Raw genomic sequence first — 19,869 nt, 5'->3', positions numbered from 1 at the left:
TACATTTTACCAAATGAATTGCTGTATACCCGGTATACAATGAAAACCCATTGCACGGTGCAGCTCATTTATTGGCTCAGAGTAGCTTGGGTTCTTGATGAACCGACAAGACCTATATATCCCCACAGCCAGGAGGGTCCAGCAAACATAATGGTATACTGCTTTAAAAAATCTATCATAGTTGGAAAAAGTTAGGGAAGAAAACATAGGCCCTCATTTGGACCTTTGTGGTAGAAACCGCCTACCGCCACAGCGACGGGCACCAAAGGACTATTGCAGTGGCTACCAGCCGTCCGCCATAATATGCCCACAGCTAGATTTCCGCCAGAAGGATGGCGGAAATTCAGCCGTGGCCATACCGGCGGATGGTGGTGAGGAGATGCTGCTGCCAGCAGCAGTCCCACGCCAGTAGTCTGCCGCCGGCCGTATTATGAGAATTAATATGGCCTAGCAGTGTTCTGCTGGTGGACCCCGCCGCTGCAGCAGCGCCCCGTCCCGCCTCCTGCTGGAGGACCCCCTGGACACAGGTAAGTGGGTACTCCGACAGGGGAGGGGGGTGTTGTGTGTGGGGGTGTGTGTGTATGTCTGTGGGTGCGTGTATGCAGGTGTGTGTTGCGTGTTGTGTGTGTGCCTGTTTGGGGGTGTGAGTGCGTGTATGTTGAGTTGTGTGAATGCGTGTCTGCATGTATGTATGTAAGTGTGCACGGATGTGTGTGTGAATGGATGTATGCATGTGTGGAAGAATGTGGGAATGAGTGTGTGTATGCGTGTGTGAAGGGAGGGGTGTGTATGAAGGGGGGATGGTTTGGAGAGGAAGAGGGGGTAGGGGGAACCTGTGGAGGGGGATGGAGGTGGGGAAGAACCCTATCAGTGACAGGGAAGGGATTCCCTGTAACTGATAGTGCCTACCGCCATGGTTTTCGTGGCGATAAGGAAGCCACGAGAACCATGGCGGTAGGTGGGGTCATAATCCCGCAGGTAGTACAGTGACGGCCGCCGTCCTGGAGATTGATGTCTCCAGCCCTGCGGCCGTTACTGCCATGGCGGACGGTGTGGTACACTGTCATAATATGGAGGAAAGGAAAGTAACGCCAGCCTATTGGCAGTACTTTCCTCTGTATTACCGCCGACCGCCGGGGTCATAATGACCCCCATAATCAGAAAGGGCTGTTTTTTTAACTCTATTTCAACATTTTTTTAATTCAACTGTTACTTTCTGTAGGAACATTTTGATGTATTTACACAAACAACTCTTACTGAATTCAGAATTTTGTCTACTTTTCAGAAATGTTTAGCTGTTCGGGATCCACCACTGATTTCACACCTATTTCTGTCACTAACTGGATGGAGGCTGAAAGCACAAGAAATAGTAAAAATGGGGTATGTCCCAATGAAATGCTAAAACATTGCTGAAAATTTTGGTTTTCTGATTCTAGTCTGCCTGTTCCTGAAAGCTGGGAAGATGGTCATTTTAGCACCGCAAACCCTTTGTTGATGCCATTTGCAGGGACAAAAAACAGATGTTTACTTCTGCAGCACTTTTTCCCATTTGTCCCCCAAAAACCCACATTTTAGCTGTATTTTGGCTAATTTCCTGGTCTCCTCCAGGAACCTTTACAATCCCCAGAATGTTGGGGGAAAAGGATGCAAATCTGGTGTGGATAACTTTTATGGAGAAAAAGTTATGGGGGACTAAGCCGAACTACCCCAAAAGCCACAAAAGGGCTCAAGAACAATGGGGGCGGGGGTGAAAAGGCCCAGAAATTAAGGGGTTAAAGTAGTAGTGATTTTCACTCAAATGGCTGCTTTGTTTGGAAATGCACATTTTGTTGCCAAACATCAGTTTTCCAGTTTCTTAGAATATTTACATATTGCAATCAAATACATGCTTTTCCTTTAGAAACATAAACTCAGGGCTAGGGCCAGCATTTTTCCAGATATTGACATCTTCTTTACATGGGCACCCTCACTGTTTCAATAATCACCACTAATATACCAGGACCAGAATTCTGTCAGGAGTAGGCACCCTCATACCATCTTATGTCATGGATGCCACCAATATCCAAGAATTACAGCCAAAATGAAGAACCAGCATTTAGGCAGCGGTGGGCACCACAATGCCACATAGTGTATTTTAATAAAAAGAGCAACAAGAATGTGCCATTATTTTGACTTACCAGATTTTTTGTTGTGAATGAAGGAGCATGCTGGTGTGTGGAGATCTGAGTTAACTAGTAATAGGATGTGGAGAATTTTTGCAGGTCTTTCCCCTGTTTGATCGGTGTGTCCTTCTGATGCGGTCCTACCTTGCAACCATGTGTGACAATGGTAGCAGAGATGGAGTGAAAGATGATGGGTTTAATGCCTGGATTGTGTTAAGTTATGAATTCTCAGAGGGTGGTAAAGCCTCTGCCTGTGGTTAATAAATGTGGTCTCCTGTATAGTTGTTGAGCAGTGAAGTGGTCAGTCAGAGATTTGACTTAGTAAGCAGCAGACTTCACTAAGGCACTCATGGTTGGCAACAGGGACAGCATGATTGTAAGCTCCCCTCACACACTCTCTTTATTCTTTTAGTGTTTTTCACGTGGGGCCTACAGCACACCTGTCTTCTGCTCCCTCTCATTGCTTACACTATACATCAACACAGACTTTTAAAAAGTTGATTCTCACAGGGCATATAACGCTTGTTGCAAGTGCTGCCTGGCAAATCAAAATACAAGGAAAGTGACAGTGTACATACTCTTCTAAGTCACAGTAAATTAAGTTGGACTGTTTAAATCTATCAAGTTGTGAAAAATCCAAATTTCACCAAAAATGTTTTCCTTTCTGCGGATCAAGCAACAGTCAGGAGTGATAAAATAAAGGAAACAGGGCCTCATGTACAAAGTGTTTTAATGGTCGCAAACCCACACATTTGGTAAATCTCAGGTTGGTTCTGCAAATGCTAAAATACTATTTAAAATGTACTAAACCCAATTAACGTCTGGAAAAGGTTTTTCAAATCGTTAAAAGGGCGTAGGAAATAATAGGAATCAGTATTTGGATTGGGGATTGCTTAGAGCATCCTTTCCATGACAGTTCCTTATGGTATGTATTAATGTTTTGCCAGTGAAATGCATACATTATTATTCTACCACCACCTCAAAGGAGGTGGTAACTCATTCGTAAATAGGAAGGGGTCCCCAAAGGTCCACTTGCCCTTTGTGAACTGCTAAAAAAGGAGGTGACAATGGTCCATGGAACCACTGCTTACTCAGAATGCTTGTAAAAGTTTTCATTTTTTAAACACATCTGTTTTCCTTTAAAGAAAATAGGCTGCATTTTAGCTGCATTAAACAAAAAAAGATTATTTTACTGAAAACCAATGACAGACATGGTGGTCTGCTGACTCCAGCAGGATACCACCCTTATGATTGTAGCCAATGGTAGTGGGTCTCAATTTATGACTCATCTTATGCTTATTAATGAAGTAGGTCACATTACACCCTCTATGAATGATGATTTTGTGAATTAACCTATTAGTATATAGGTCGGTTTGCAAAATCAGTATTAATTTGATAAAAGTCTGTGCGCAATTTGCAACTACTTTTACGGAACCGATTCTTTGGACATTGGGCTCACATTTCTCAATTTCTCTTGTGCCAGGTGTGAATAGCTTACATTTTTCATTTCTTTTCTTTCTAGTACATTGAATCCAGTGTTCATTGAATACACTTACGTATGTAGTAGGAGGAAAATTACAGGGAGTGCAGAATTATTAGGCAAGTTGTATTTTTGAGGATTAATTTTATTATTGAACAACAACCATGTTCTTAATGAACCCAAAAAACTCATAAATATCAAAGCTGAATATTTTTGGAAGTAGTTTTTAGTTTGTTTTTAGTTTTAGCTATGTTAGGGGGATATCTGTGTGTGCAGGTGACTATTACTGTGCATAATTATTAGGCAACTTAACAAAAAACAAATATATACCCATTTCAATTATTTATTATTACCAGTAAAACCAATATAACATCTCAACATTCACAAATATACATTTCTGACATTCAAAAACAAAACAAAAACAAATCAGTGACCAATATAGCCACCTTTCTTTGCAAGGACACTCAAAAGCCTGCCATCCATGGATTCTGTCAGTGTTTTGATCTGTTCACCATCAACATTGCGTGCAGCAGCAACCACAGCCTCCCAGACACTGTTCAGAGAGGTGTACTGTTTTCCCTCCTTGTAAATCTCACATTTGATGATGGACCACAGGTTCTCAATGGGGTTCAGATCAGGTGAACAAGGAGGCCATGTCATTAGATTTCCTTCTTTTATACCCTTTCTTGCCAGCCACGCTGTGGAGTACTTGGACGCATGTGATGGAGCATTGTCCTGCATGAAAATCATGTTTTTCTTGAAGGATGCAGACTTCTTCCTGTACCACTGCTTGAAGAAGGTGTCTTCCAGGAACTGGCAGTAGGACTGGGAGTTGAGCTTGACTCCATCCTCAACCCGAAAAGGCCCCACAAGCTCATCTTTGATGATACCAGCCCAAACCAGTACTCCACCTCCACCTTGCTGGCGTCTGAGTCGGACTGGAGCTCTCTGCCCTTTACCAATCCAGCCACGGGCCCATCCATCTGGCCCATCAAGACTCACTCTCATTTCATCAGTCCATAAAACCTTAGAAAAATCAGTCTTGAGATATTTCTTGGCCCAGTCTTGACGTTTCAGCTTGTGTGTCTTGTTCAGTGGTGGTCGTCTTTCAGCCTTTCTTACCTTGGCCATGTCTCTGAGTATTGCGCACCTTGTGCTTTTGGGCACTCCAGTGATGTTGCAGCTCTGAAATATGGCCAAACTGGTGGCAAGTGGCATCGTGGCAGCTGCACGCTTGACTTTTCTCAGTTCATGGGCAGTTATTTTGCGCCTTGGTTTTTCCACACGCTTCTTGCGACCCTGTTGACTATTTTGAATGAAACGCTTGATTGTTCGATGATCACGCTTCAGAAGCTTTGCAATTTTAAGAGTGCTGCATCCCTCTGCAAGATATCTCTCTATTTTTGACTTTTCTGAGCCTGTCAAGTCCTTCTTTTGACCCATTTTGCCAAAGGAAAGGAAGTTGCCTAATAATTATGCACACCTGATATAGGGTGTTGATGTCATTAGACCACACCCCTTCTCATTACAGAGATGCACATCACCTAATATGCTTAATTGGTAGTAGGCTTTCGAGCCTATACAGCTTGTAGTAAGACAACATGCATGAAGAGGATGATGTGGTCAAAATACTCATTTGCCTAATAATTCTGCACTCCCTGTATAGGACTGAGTGAAGCACTTGTACCTGGTACAGGGGCACTATGAACTTTCCCAGAAATTCTGGAAAAAGGAAAAAGTATTCAAGTGAGGCGAGGAGAGCTGTGAGGTACACGCACACTGCAAAAAAATGTGTGATGCAGAAACATGCAACTCTATCTATTTGTATTAAGAGGGAAGGGTGGATTAGGACATTAAAAAATAATATGGGCTTCATGTAAATAATAAGCAGCAGTGATAATCGATGGAAATTAAAAGTGTGAGAAGATGTGTATGGCAAAAACTTCAGAGAAGATCACTAGTCCAGGCCAGGCAAAAAAGTCACCCTGGAGTAAAAGGAGTCTCCACAACAGGCATGCACTTCTCTCGCCACCCTTAACTTCCCCCACACAAAGTAAACACAAATATCACCAAAATGGGTACACACAACATGCTGCTGCCTCCATCTACTAATTGTCTACTGCCTTGTGCTAATGAGTAAAATGCGCCTTTTTCCCACAGACCTCCTACACCTTTCTCTTTGATCTTGTTGATGTGTGTTCAGGAGAAAATGTAAAGAACAGATTAATGTTCAACCCCTTATACATCATTCTGCGTGGTAAAAATGTCTTGACCTGCGAGAAATACATCAAAGGAGGGAGCACTAATATCTAAAATTAGAAAGATAAATGTGGAATTATAATATAGCCTTATAGTCCACTACCAACAGCTATACCAGTTGTTTCAGGCCTTGAACACGAGTAATAGGCCGGAGTCACAGGTGAGGCCCTATAACGAGGGTGAGGGCCTTTAAGAACAGGAAAAGTCTGAGGCAGAAGAGCTATAAGCTGGGGAGGCTCCTCCATTAGGGTGGAGGACTGTTGCGGCCCCACCCCACCCCGCCAGCAGCAGCAAAACATTTTCAAGAAAAAGATAACAAACTATGTTTATTATCTTTTTCTTGATAAGGGGTGGGACCATTAGGGTAACGAGCACTTGAAGGGAGTGCACAGAACTCTCCCCTCAGAGTGCAAGTGCATTTGGCCAGCCGTCTCGGACCGGACAAACACACATGCGCACAGGGCTCTCTCCAGCCCAGCAACACAGTTGCTGGGCTGGAGAGAGCCTGCACAGGCTCCCAGTCTGCCTGGGAGCGTCCTGGCTGGGCGCTCTCAGCCAATCCTAATGCTGCTCCAAGCAGTGCCAGGATTGGCGCAGGGCAGGCTGGAAGCCTGTGCCTGCAGCAGAAGGCAGCAGAGACGGAGGAGCGGCGGAAGACAGAGCATGGAGTTCAGGTAAGTTTATTTATATTTTTTTAATTGTATTAATATTTTTGCGCTCCTGACACCACCCGCCCCCTCCGCATGCCACCCCACTCCCTTTAACACCCGCGAGCCGTGACTGGCTCTAAGGCTATTTGAACACTACACCCACTAGGGGTAGAATGTTCTAAATGAAAAAAGACAAACATTGGAATGTTGGAGCAGAAGGCTGATACCAGCCATTATAAGCCTGTCTTCAATGCAGCTCTCAACAGTCCAGTGTTCTAATATCAGATAACTGCATATTCTAGAAGATCAAATTCTGCTAAGTATGAGATGCTGATAAAATATACCATCTGCATAAGGAGGACCCAAGTACAAGACATGGTACCCACACAGAGGATGCAGTGGACACTGCATCCTTAGTGTAAGCCTTCTGTGAGCCCAGCATTAAACAGCTGGAGTTAACTATGCATACAATCCAGCCATATTCCAGTCTGTGGGTGAGGCTAGGACTGTACACCGTGTAATTGGTTAATCATATAATCTCTACCTCTGTTTAAAGATGCTGAGAGCGGGAAATGCTAATGCCTATTCCTCCACTTGCAGTCAGTTTACAATACATTATAGAGGGAGGGGGAGCACAACCGCTATGGGTGCCCCCAAACCACTGTGATTATTTTATATATTTTGCATTTTTATAAAGCTCCCTCCACCGGAGAGTATCAATGCTCGCCTCAGGAAACAAATGACTGAATAGCATCAGCCACTTAAACCAGCAAGATACAACTGCCTTCACGGGAAATGCAAACTCGTTATAATAAGAATTACATCGAATAAGTCTAGGAGAGAGAAGTGAAGCATATGGAGGATGTCAAAGACAGTGAATCGAGCCCGACAGGAGAACAAGAGGAGTGACGATATGCATCAGACAGGGACAAAACAAGGTGGAACTACAAAGTGCACGTCTGTAGAAAGATGTGCAAGGAAAACATACAAGAGGCCAAAAGATAGACCAATAGCCTCAGTTGCGTCTCTGGTGGTGGGGGGGAATGGGGCCATTACCCAGCCCTGCTTGTTCTGACCCCCCTCTGGGCCCCGCCACCACAGATATTGAATGTGCCAAGAGGTGTCAAAGAAAAAACAGACACTGCAACTTGCCACATATGTTCAATGAAAAGCAGCACTTGTTTGGGGTAATACATTAGCCTACATGTTTCATTAGAATGGTTAATGTCTAAATCTGACTTTGTAAAGATGTGTGTGTATATATCTATATTTATATACATGCATATACATATATATACGTGTAAATAGGGTTACTTATAACATGGACTAATGGCGACCAATGTGAGCAAGGCTACTGCATCAGCCAAAACGCGTAGTCTTCTAGCCACCATGTAAGGACACAAAATAAAAGTGAAGAATTAAGATAAGCACCATCTCATGCAGTGCCTGTGTCTCTGTTGGAGTTTTGCAACACATATAAATATATGGATATATATGTAGATAATTCTAGATATTCACACACAAATCCACACGTTTTATGATTTACCTTTGTAGGTGGCTTCACCAGGTTTGACTGTAGCCCAGTGTGTGCCTCCCCTAAGAGTTATTTCTAAAGACACCACTAAGTAGCCTAGATAGGGTGTAAATTGAAATAGTGGGCTAGATGTATTAAAGCCTTTTCCCGGACCGGAAAAATACTTTTCCCCATGTATCAATCCTATTCTGCAAGTCGGTAACATGTTACCGACTCGCAGAATAGGTTTGCGAGTCGCTATTAGGAAGGGGCGTGCCAAGGGAATTCCTTCCTCATAGCGAGTCCCAGGGGATGAAAGATTGTTTTGCGACCATGAATGCAGTTGCAAAACAATCGTGGTTACCACCAACTTCAAATTAGTGGTAACCGATTTGCAAACAGGAAGGGGTCCCTATGGGACCCATTACACTTTGTGAATGGAAGCAAAAATATTTTTTTCAGAGCAGGTAGTGGTCCCACGAACCACTACCTTGTCTGAAAAAGTGAAAAGTATCTTTTCATTTTTTTGTATGAAATGCATTCCGTTTTCCTATGAGGAAAACGGCTTGCACCCCCCCAAAAAAAAAAAAACTGCTTTATTTAAAAAGTATTCACAGACATGGTGGTGTGCTGTCCCCAGCAGGCCACAATCCCTGTGAGTGTGGCCATTTCCAATGGGGTCGCAAATAGAAACCTACCTCATGAATATTGATGAGGTAGGTCTTTGTGACCCCATTGGGAATCACTAAATGTGTCTGAGTCACATTTGTACATTTTATTTTGCCAGAATCTAATTGCGACTTGCAAAACGTCACAATTAGAGACTGTCACTGAAATGGCCATACATCTGGCCCTGAGTCTTTTTCTGGAAGTTAGCACATGGTCAAAAATTGTGATCTTGACAGGGAGGGAGCTTCACATTTAAGGCACAGCATCAGTGAAGACAGAAAAGCAGTCTTACAGGTCTTGAATGTCTTTCCAGACTATAGTTCTTGATACATCGCAAATCCTATTGGTCCGTGATACACTGCCAGCAATATTTGGGTATCTGCAAACGATGGAGCCAGTGTAGGTCTTTCAATACGGTCTTCTATCACAAGAATTATGTGGTCATGTTTTTTGGTGCCAGACATTACTCTAGTAGCAGAATGAAGGGCCATCTCAATAGGAGTTAATGCTGATGAGTGGTTTTCAACAGAAATGGAAATTCCACAATCAATTTTTGAATGGACGAATGTGTGTACAAAGTTTAAGAGCTATTTGGTTGGTTTCATTTTTTTTGACTGCATGAAAGTTGTGTCCAGCTTTAGATGCATCTTGCTTAATGTGGAATTACCACCAAAGTGCAATGGCATTTCACTCACACCTACACACATATGCACAGGTAATCACATGCACACAGCAAATACACACACTCACCTGCACATATGCATGTGGGCGCTTGCTTATACATACACAAAACAAGCAACTATGAAAATGATGTCCTATCCTCATCTTTCATCAAAGCCATCTGCGAAGAAGCTCTCCCACACCTACTCACCATTGTACTTGCTGTCTCACTCAAAGCATCTTCCTTGAGGCTCTCAAGTCAGGTCAGATCCTCCCACTCCTTAAGAAACTAATACTAGACCCTAACAACCGTACCAACTACTGGCACATCATTCATCTGCCCTTCACTGGCAAGATTATCAAAAAGCAGACAACACACAACTTCAAGATCACATCAAGACTAACGATTTCCTGCAGAATTACCAATACTGCTTCAAATACTCCTGCAGCACGGCGATAGATACCTTAAGAATCATAGATGATGCCTCCTGAGTACAGATAAATGTGGATCCTGCCTCCTCCTATTACTGTGCTGATCTGCTGTCTTTGACATCATTGAGTAACTGTAGGAAGTTGGCTCTGTATATACTATCTCAAAGTAAGAGAGAGTGTGCACAGAGTCCAAGGGTTCCCCTCGGATGGTAAGATAGTGGTAAAATTAGATAATTCTAATGCTCTATTTTGTGGTAGTGTGGTCGAGCAGTAGGCTTATCAGAGGGTAGTGTTAAGCATTTGTTGTACACACACAGGCAATAAATGAGGAACATACACTCAAAGACTTATTCCAGACCAATAGTTTTTTAAATAGAAAAATATATTTTCTTCATTTATTTTTAGAACCACAGGTTCAAGATTTGAAATAATTACATACAATGAAAAGTACTCCACACAGGTAAGTTAGGAACTTTGAATTAGATCAATAGCATACACGGTTTTAGTAAAAATGGCAATAAGCTATTTTTAAAGTGGACACACTGCAAAAATCAACAGTTCCTGGGGGAGGTAAGTAATGGTTAATTTGTCAGGTAAGTAAGACACTTACAAGTCTAAGTTCCTGGGCATAGGCAGCCCACCGCTGGGGGTTCAAGGCAACCCCAAAGTTACCACACCAGAAGCACAGGGCCAGTCAGGTGCAGAGGTCAAAGAGGTTCCCACAACACATAGGCGCCTATGGAGAACAGGGGTGCTCTGGTTCCAGTCTGCCAGCAGGTAAGTACCCGTGTCCTCAGAGGGCTGACCAGGGGGGTTTTGTAGAGCACTGGGGGGGACACAAGTAGGCACACAAAACACACCCTCAGCAGCACAGGGGCGGCCGGGTGCAGTGTGCAAAGCAGGCGTCGGGTTTTGATTTGAAACAATGGAGGGACCAGGGGGTCACTCTAACGGTGCAGGCAGGGCACAGGGGGGCTTCCCGGGCCAGCCACTGACTGGGCTAGGCAGAGGGTCGCCTGGTGGTCACTCCTTCACGGAGGTTCGGTTCCTTCTGGTCCTGGGGGATGGAGTGCAGTGCTTGGTCCAGGCATCGGGTTCCTTGTTACAGGCAGTCGCGGTCAGGGGGAGCCTCTGGATTCTCTCTGCATGCGCCGCTGTGGGGATGCAGGGGGGTCGTCTCGGGTTACTCACGAGGTCGCAGTCATCTGGGAGTCCTCCTTGTAGTGTTGGATTTCTGGAGCTCGAGCCGGGGGCGTCGGGTGCAGAGGGTGAAGTCTCACGCTTCCGGCTGGAAGAGTGAGGTCTTTAAAAGTTGCAAGAAAGTTGCAAAGTTGTTGCTGTTTTTGAACAGAGCCGCTGTTCACTGGAGTTTCTTGATCCTTTGGTTCAGGGCAGTCCTCTGAGGCTTCAGAGGTCGCTGGTCCCTGTTGGATGCGTCGCTGTTGCAGTTTTCTTCGAATCAGGAGACAGGCCGGTAGGGCTGGGGCCAAAGCAGTTGTCGTCTCCATCGTTTCTGCAGGACTTTCAGGTCAGCAGTCCTTCTTCTTGGTTCAGGTTGCAGGAATCTGATTTCCTGGGTTCTGGGGTGCCCCTAAATACTAAATCTAGGGGTGTGTTTAGGTCTGGGGGGCAGTAGCCAATGGCTACTGTCCTGGAGGGTGGCTACACCCTCTTTGTGCCTCCTCCCGGAGGGGAGGGGGGCACATCCCTACTCCTATTGGTGGAATCCTCCAAACTTAAGATGGAGGATTTCTAAAGGCAGGGGTCACCTCAGCTCAGGACACCTTAGGGGCTGTCCTGACTGGTGGGTGACTCCTCCTTGTTTTTCTCATTATCTCCTCCAGCTTTGCCGCCAAAAGTGGGGGCAGTGGCCAGAGGGGCGGGCATCTCCACTAGCTGGGATGCCCTGGGGTGCTGTAACAAAAGGCATGATCCTTTGAGGCTCACCGCCAGGTGTTACAGTTCCTGTAGGGGGAGGTGAGAAGCACCTCCACCCAGTAAGGCTTTGTTCCTGGCCACAGAGTGACAAAGGCACTCTCCCCATGTGGCCAGCAACTCGTCTGGTTGTGGCAGGCTGGCAGAAACCGGTCAGCCTATCACTAGGAGTCAGACTGGTATTCAGGGGGCATCTCTGAGATGCCCTCTGGGTGCATTTTCCAATAAATTCCACACTAGCATCAGTGTGCATTTATTGTGCTGAGAAGTTTGATACCAAACTTCCCACATTTCAGTGTAGCCATTATGGAACTGTGGAGTTCGTGTTTGAGAAACTCCCAGACCATATACTCTTTATGGCTACCCTGCACTTACAATGTCTACGGTTTTGCTTAGACACTGTAGGGGCATAGTGCTCATGCACATATGCCCTCACCTGTGGTATAGTGCACCCTGCCTTAGGGCTGTAAGGCCTGCTAGAGGGGTGACTTACCTATGCCACAGGCAGTGTGAGGTTGGCATGGCACTCTGAGGGGAGTGCCACGTCGACTTAATCATTTTCTCCCCACTAGCACACACAAGCTGTGAGGCAGTGTGCATGAACTGAGTGAGGGGTCCCCAGGGTGGCATAAGAAATGCTGCAGCCCTTAAAGACGTTCCCTGGCATCAGGGCCCTTGGTACCAGGGGTACCATTTACAAGGGACTTATCTGGGTGCCAGGGCTGTGCCAATTGTGGAAACAAAGGTACAGTTTAGGGAAAGAACACTGGTGCTGGGGCCTGTTTAGCAGGGTCCCAGCACACTTTCAATCATAACTGGCATCGGCAAAAGGCAAAAAGTCAGGGGGTAACCATGCCAAGGAGGCATTTCCTTACACTATCCCTCTGACCCCCACTGAAGTCATGAAAACAATTCTCTAGAGACATCCTTCACTAGTTCTCCTCCTGCTTATCAAACCAATTCGGTCCCATAGGAACTTCAAAATCCAAGAAAAGTATCATCACATGCGAGTCCCTACACTGCATTTTGTCTCCCACCATCTTGAGTCCCTGCATGGAGCCCCTTGGGACTCTCCACAACATCAATAGCATAACAAATCTCCAGTATGCCAATGGCACAGAACTGCATTTGAGCATCCCCTCTGCTCCAGGCACTGCCTCAAAATTGCTCACACCTCATGCAGACCTGGATGTCCAGCACCTACATGAAGCTTTATCTCAACTGAAGAGAACCGCTGCTGTTTGCCAAGAAGGACAAACAACAACTAGTCCAAACCTAGTTGAACAACAATCCAATGCATAAAAGTCCACTTTCACTGTTAGAAACCAGCAGCCCATTCACTTGGAACTTGACAGATTCCAGTCCTTTGACCCTGTTCAGTGCTTGCTGCAATTTGGCTAGGTTTGCTGTATACAAACACCTACATACACCCCCCACCCCCTCCCACACACACACAGACACACTCATGGTCAGCATTAGAGGGATTTTTGTTTTATTTACCTTCTGCTATTTTGAGATATATAACAGTGTGACTAACAGTGCAGGGTCCAATTCACACACAGAGCCTGTTACTGATGAAGAAGTATAGACCTAATGCATAAGCCTGATTTTTAAACTCCTCCTGCGCAAAATGATCACTACACATAGCCATTCTGAACACCCAGACTATGCATACTGGCAAAGATCACACTCATAGTTTGCATTTTAGTTCTGCGTTTGTTTCAGAGGTCTGAATCAATGTACTTACTAACATTTAGAAATCTCAGAAAGACAGCAAAAAAAGAGGGAGAGAAACACCCAAACACCTCAACCAGTGAGCTGACCAGTCATATTGGCCACCCTGACCACTCCAAAAGAGCCTTATTGCAGAATTTATATCACTGTTAAAGATAAACATTTTCATATTCTCTTTATTTTAATTTAATTTTACTTTATCTGGGTTTTTTATGAAGCGGTACAAGCCACCAAGTGGTAGCGTCAGGGAACTTTGGGTTGGATAGACTGGTTCGACAATAGTTATATATACTGATAAGAAGATGGGATGGTAAAGCCTTAGTAAAGAGTTAATACAGTTTTTGAATTGAATATGAAAGATGGATAGAAACTGGTTACAGGAGTCTAACCATGAGGTCCAGGCCAAGGCAAGAGATATAAGTGAAAAACATGCAGGAATGACTAACCATACAATTGCACAAATACATAAGCTTTTATCGGCCTTAATAATCTGACAAAGTCGGTTTCCAGTCTTAGAAGAATTGGGAAGTAGTTCATTAGGGAATGTACTTACATATGAAGGTTCTTATCACTGAAGTTTCAATAGCGCAAGGGGCAAAGCCACAGAATGTAGTTTTGTGAGTACAAAGCAAGAGTAATGTATGTTAATTAATGGAAAAATGAAAACTGAAAAACGACATTTGAGGAAAGCAAATTATGGGAAAGCCATTTTAAGGAATGACAATTTTAAGGGAAAAAAAATAAATTAGAAATTAATGGCAACATTTTAAAGGAAAGGAAGGATAATTTTCAGGAAAAATCAAAAAATACATTAAACTGGGGTGGAGTTTAGAACTAGTGAGGGGTTTTTGATTTCAGGGATGAGTAATGTTTAAAGGTGATCAGGGGCTTTTAGGGGCAGGATTGGGTGGAGTTCAGGCTTAGAAAAGGGTTTTTAGGGTTCAGGGATGGGTGAAGTTTAGGGATGTGAGGGTTGTTTTTCGGTATTAGGAATGGGTGGAACTTATATATGGCTAGAGGTTTTCAGGGGTCACGGATGAGTGGAGTTTTCGGTTGTGAGGTGCTTTTAGAGTTCAGGGATGGGTAGAGTATAGGGCTGGTGAGGGGTTTTAAGGATCAGTGATGGGTAAAGGTTAGGGGTGGTGAAGAGTTTGTAAGGTTCAGGATTAGGTGAAGTGTAGGTTACTTAGGAGTTTTAAGGATTCAGGGATGGATAGAGTTGATTTGTAGAAAGAGGTTTTTGGGGTTCAATGATTAGTAGAGTGTAGGGGCGATGAGGGTTTTTTAGGGTTCAGGGATGGGCAGAGTTTGGGTGTGGTGAGGGATTTTACGGTTCAGGAATGGGTTTAGTGTAGGGGTAGAAAGGGATTTTATGGGTTCAGATATGGGTGTAGTACAGAGCTCTGGGATGGGTATAGTTTAGGGATAGTGAAGTGTTTTTACAGTAGGTTACTGGAATGGGTAGAACATGTTGTAGAAAGGGTTTTTAGGGTTCAGGGATGGGTGGTATTTAGGTGTGGAGAGGAGTTTTAGAGGGCAGGTAATGATGGTGGTTAGGGGTTGTGAGCGCTGAATGGTGGTGGGGGGCCAGCAAAAATAAAGCATTGAACGTAATTATTTGACAAATCTGAACTCTTGTCCCTTGAAGTAAAGCACTGAAATAAATGCCTTTGCAAAACTGTTTCTGAACGTAAGATTTACAACCATTGTATTTACACCTTAAAACTAAGCATGCAAAAGCCAATTTTGAACAAAAAAGACATTCTTTGAATTGGTTTCTATGTAATGGTAAATTCCATTAATTAAAACAACCTCCATTAAACAGTTTTGGTGAAATGGGTTCTTCGTCATGGTGTTCCATGAAATAGTTTTTATATGAAATCGCATACAACTAGTAAGGAACATTCATTTTATTCAAGTAAACATCCAACTAACACTTTATTCATGTAGCACAATGATTTTAAGTTTGCTCTTTTGCTAATTTAGAAAAGGGTGATGTCGTCCTAGAAATTCACAGCAAGCAGAAGACGGACCATAAGATTCAGGACTTTGGAGCTTGTGGAATGATTTGTTGGGAAGGCCACTGGCAATCCATGTCAAGACTGTTGCAATAATAAAGACTGAAAATCGACCATGCAGGAATAATGGCACATTTCTACAAGCAGCAAAGGAATGTTTGCAGAAACCAATGGCGGAAATCAAATTTGTAGGAAGCAGTTGTTTCTGATGTGATGGCTTTCGATAAAACACACCACTTTGCATGGCTACTATCAGTTGCAAGGAAAGTCCAGGGCCCTGGTGCAGGTGAAAGGCAGAAGGACTGAAATGACCTATCCCAGGAGCAAGTTTACAATTTTCTTACTATTTAGCCATAACCATAATGATGGTTTCCTTGCTTCTGTTGGCCACAACATTCGGAAACCAAAAATATCATCAGCGCATGCCATCAGTGCTTGGCATCCTGTTGCACCCAGGGTAGGATGACATGCTAGCACTGCTGACTAGGCATTTGTCACTGGGGACAGAGCAATTTTTCACTGGCATCTGCACTGCCTAGCCAGAGTAAAACCACATTTGGGTGACCTTTTGCTCTAATCGGCCAATGCTAATACCAGTGCGAAATAGTCTGCCGCAAGCCCAGAATTGCCCATTTACTTGTATCATTCATGTAATTCTATTAGGACATTTGTATTTGAGTTTGAGAAAAAATTTGTCAAATGTATTTCTTGGTGTTTTCTTGATTGTGTTTGTTTTTTCTTCTGTTTCATCTCAGATTTATTCTAGTGGCTTTGGACACTGCAGTGAAGATTATGTTCATTGTCTTGATGTACTTTGACAGATGTTTACCATTGCTTTACGGCACTCTGGTGCACCAAGGAGATGTTTGAACTTTGAAAGACTGAAAAATAGGATAATTTGCTGGTATGGGAAATGTACACTTATAGGCAAATTATTTTATTAAAAGACAACTGCTATTTTTAGGCAATCAATTATGTATCTATGCAATTGGTTGTTGGCTAATATTTACACTCAATCGTCATAATGCTAAATTAAAAAATAGTCCATAAATGGAAATTACTATATAAATTCCAGTTGTGTACACTTTAAAGTGAAGAAAAAAGCAACATATACCACCCTTAGAATAAAAACCTACTTCACTTAAGTCCATTTTTCATAGCATATGTATGTGGCTGGCCAAGACACTAAAATAAGGAAGCTAAAAAAGTTCAGCTAATTAGACATTGTAAGCCCCCTGCAATTTTCATAATTACATTTTGCTATATTTGATTTCTGTTAGACTCTAGAATCACCACACAAGTAGAAAATGCAGGCAATGACTCGCTTACTTCCACCTCCCTAAAAACAACATACTCACCAAATGGTGTGTACAAAATATTCATAACAGCTGGGGTTATCCAGTGCCTGCCAGTTGACATGCGTTTTTGATGGTTAGTAAACATGCGTTTTAGTAATATGCAAGACTTATTTCTGTCTCTATCGAGGATTTGTTTTATGCATGGATTATGGAACACCTGCTTATATATAGTGTATACACTCACATGCATTATTAGAAATATGCATATCAGTGACCAGAGGCTTCGTGTCAGTGAAAGCACCACCAGTTAGAAATATGATGTGAGAAAGCATTAGTCTCTTTGTGAGTCAAAATATGCACCCCATACCTTTAGCTTGTGTCTAGAATGTGGGGTATATGTTGGGTGATAGACTGCTTTAGAGAATGTATCTTTGCATCTGGTGTATACATTACAAGGACAAATCTCTCTGTCCATTAAGACCAAGGTAGGTATGTACTAATATACCAATTGTCCAGCGGGATTCATTCAAAAGTGGTACCTTCGTATGGGTCTTACAAGAAACCCAGGGTTCCTCAGACTTATTCATTGGACTAAAATTAATTACAAAGAAGACCCACGGGACAGTTGTTATATTAATTTTTTTTTTTTGCTACTGAGCCTCACTAGTGAAATCATTCTTTCCAAATCAGTGATAGTTCTGAAGGTTGAGGCTTGCACTTTCATACAAGGAATTGTATTTCAGCCAGCATTTTCTTATCCCTCCACCTCATCAAGTGGTTGCAGATAGAGGGCACCGGCACTCTCCTTTTTTGTCATCAGATTTTGACCCCGGGCATACAGAGAAACAAAGAAAATGGAGAAAGGAGGAGGGAGAGGGCGACAGGAAAAAGAGGTCAGAGAGAAACAAGAGATGAAAAGAACCCTTAAGAGTGAGATGAAGAAGCAAGAAGAGTACATTTGTGGAATAAAGAAGCATGAGGTGTTATAGACTATGCAGTCTTGGTGTTTGACAGCAAATGCGTCGGGCTCGTTTGGCTCCTGCACTTAATTATTGATTAATTTGCAAAGTAAGCACTGCTCAAACCGCCCCATAAAGTACTGTAAGTGCAGCATCTCCAATAATTTACTAGCTGCACGTCATGACTAGTACTGGGCTTTGTAATAAGATAACATAAGATTGCAAGCTAGACCTCCTCATGAAAGCCCTGGACTGCCTTTAGATGCCTGATGCCTCTGCCTAGGCCACTGCACGGTAAATTTACGCTGTGACCAACTGGCATGAAAGCCGCATATAACGCGTTTAGGATGAACCAACTCAACAAACAATGAGATCGACTGTCAATCAAGCCAACTCAGGCTCATCATAAAATCGATCTAATTTGATTATTTTCAACAGATCGTCGTAAACATCTTCAGTATCTATTTTGATCAAAATCGCGAACAAATATGTTACTAAGGGCCAGATGTATGATTCTGGCCCATTGCGATTCGGTAATTGCGATTTTTAAGAAATCGCTATTACCGACACGCAAAGGGCCATGTATCACATTTGCGAATCGGTAATAGCGATTTCTTAAAAATCGCAAATGCAATTACCGAATTGCAAATTGCGATACTGGCCCCATTCTCAGCTATGGGCCTGTTGGCCCATAGCTGCAAATTTTTTGCATTTCCAAAATTGCGATTTCTGAAGCAGAAATCGCAATTTTGGAAATGCAAAAGGGCAGGGTGCTGGGGGCCTATGGCCCCCTCTCCGGCACCCCATTTTTTTTTTTAACATGTAAAGTACACACATGCCAAAAGGGCATGTGTGCTTTACATGTTACATTTAAAAATGCAGTTTTACTGCATTTTTAATTTTTGCACCAGGTTACCACCTGGTTGCAGACCATGGTATTTTGCATGTGCAAAATACCATTCTGCAAAAATCGCAATTTGCGATTTTTTGCAGTATTGCCTTGCGACCTGGATTTTGCAAATCGCAAATTGCGAATCGCAAAATCCAGGTCACAACGCAAAAAATCGCAATTTTTGCGATTTCTATTTTGTGGTCTGCGAATGCCTTTGATGCATTGCAGACCACTATTTTGCACTCGCAAACGGCCGATTTTGCCGTTTGCGAGTGCACATTTTTTTGATACATCTGGCCCTAAAAGCTGAAAATGAAAAGCGCGGATACAACATACAATTAATCCTTCGGGAATTCATTTCACCCTTTTTATTTTTAAAACTTTACAAATATATTTCAAAATATTGAAAAACGAAAAGGAAAACAAGCATTGGCAAGCCAATAGGTCTCGTCTATGCGAAAATCCGAGAACTTTGGCATTGTCAATGCCAATGTCTTTTAGTCATGTATTATGGCACTATCTTGGTCTCCCTCTGTCAGTGACTGCCCTTGACTGGGCAGCAGCCAAACAGTGCGTTTTTCGTCATTCAGGTGGCCCGCTTTACAAGCCCAATCACGTGTCCTCCTTGAATTAGTGGCCTAAAATTTAGGCACATTTAGGGACGTGGGAGAAGGAAATATGTAAGAGTGAGAGACTGAATGCAATGGATAGAACTATTAACCACAAATCAATTTAAAAAAAATAGTACAGCTATAAACAAATGGCTGCAAAAGCAGACTAATCAACCACTTTCCAGCAGCAACAACGGAGTTCTATAAGACTAAGAGTTGATGCCCGTCTGCCTCTCAGGACAGCATAGGGTATGTAGACAAGCAGCTGAGATGAGCACCGCTCGTATCTGGGAAATACCTTCTCTCCGGCGCGGCGCTGATGTCAGAGCAGGAGATGGCTTGGAGGACTCAGCGCTTACCATCTGGGTAGGGCAAGTCCTCTGAGGGAGACGCTGGTCTCTGGGAAACCCCTCAGTACATGGATTTTCCCAACAACAAGGCACACTGGAGTGGATGCCTGCTTGTGCCCTGGGGGCACTGTAAAGTGCATGCTCGGCAATCGGTAGCAGCTGTGAGGTGCCGTGCTGATCAAATAAAAGGCGCACAATGGTGAAGCATGAAAGCGGCGCCGTGATAAGATTTACAGGACTCTTTTCA

General features: G+C 43.4%; 1 protein-coding gene and 1 pseudogene across 1 annotated transcript in view; one reads left to right on the top strand and one right to left on the bottom strand.

Annotated features, from left to right (window-relative positions):
* Positions 1–19,869, bottom strand: part of MYO3B (myosin IIIB) — a 1,099,693-nt gene that overhangs the window by 62,894 nt on the left and 1,016,930 nt on the right. The gene's annotated exons all lie outside the window — the stretch shown is intronic.
* LOC138285935 (desmoplakin-like) overlaps positions 1–19,869 on the top strand; it is a 45,202-nt pseudogene that overhangs the window by 335 nt on the left and 24,998 nt on the right.

Source organism: Pleurodeles waltl, chromosome 3_1 (assembly GCF_031143425.1).
Source record: "Pleurodeles waltl isolate 20211129_DDA chromosome 3_1, aPleWal1.hap1.20221129, whole genome shotgun sequence".
In the NCBI taxonomy this organism is placed as follows: Eukaryota; Metazoa; Chordata; class Amphibia; order Caudata; family Salamandridae; genus Pleurodeles; species Pleurodeles waltl.
The sequence above is the reverse complement of the archived record's forward strand: the minus strand, read 5'-3'. Positions and strand labels throughout refer to the sequence as shown.